This window comes from Penaeus monodon, chromosome 25 (genome assembly GCF_015228065.2).
Source record: "Penaeus monodon isolate SGIC_2016 chromosome 25, NSTDA_Pmon_1, whole genome shotgun sequence".
NCBI lineage: Eukaryota > Metazoa > Arthropoda > Malacostraca > Decapoda > Penaeidae > Penaeus > Penaeus monodon.
Genome location: NC_051410.1, coordinates 38,309,281 through 38,309,537, shown reverse-complemented (window position 1 = coordinate 38,309,537; position 257 = coordinate 38,309,281). Strand labels below are relative to the sequence as shown.

At 49.0% G+C, this 257-nt stretch overlaps 1 protein-coding gene and 1 long non-coding RNA gene across 2 annotated transcripts in view; one reads left to right on the top strand and one right to left on the bottom strand.

Moving 5' to 3' along the window:
* The window catches only part of LOC119589227, a 46,602-nt gene extending 46,351 nt beyond the window's left edge, over positions 1-251 (bottom strand). Inside the window, exon 1 of the long non-coding RNA XR_005230175.1 lies at positions 6-251. This is a non-coding gene — a long non-coding RNA (uncharacterized LOC119589227). The remainder of the gene's footprint in view (positions 1-5) is intronic.
* LOC119589226 overlaps positions 1-257 on the top strand; it is a gene marked incomplete at its 5' end in the record, with an annotated part of 73,080 nt that overhangs the window by 14,891 nt on the left and 57,932 nt on the right.

Here is a 257-nt window from a genome sequence, read left to right as displayed (position 1 = left end):
CTCACCCGTTCTCAGTGAAACCCATACACCCTCGTGGCTTGTCTATTGAGGTATTATTCTGTCGTTTGCAGACTTGATAGCCGAGAATAAGTCTTTCGGTCGAGTCTGTTTACATTCGAGTGCTCGCTTTTCACGACGAGGGGCGTGCATCTTTTGAAAGTCTCCGCGGACGGGTAGGGTTCGAAATTACCTCCTTTAAACTCGTAGTGTGGGTAAGGTAGGATGTAGGATGTCGGACCGATGGTATTCCGGAAGAG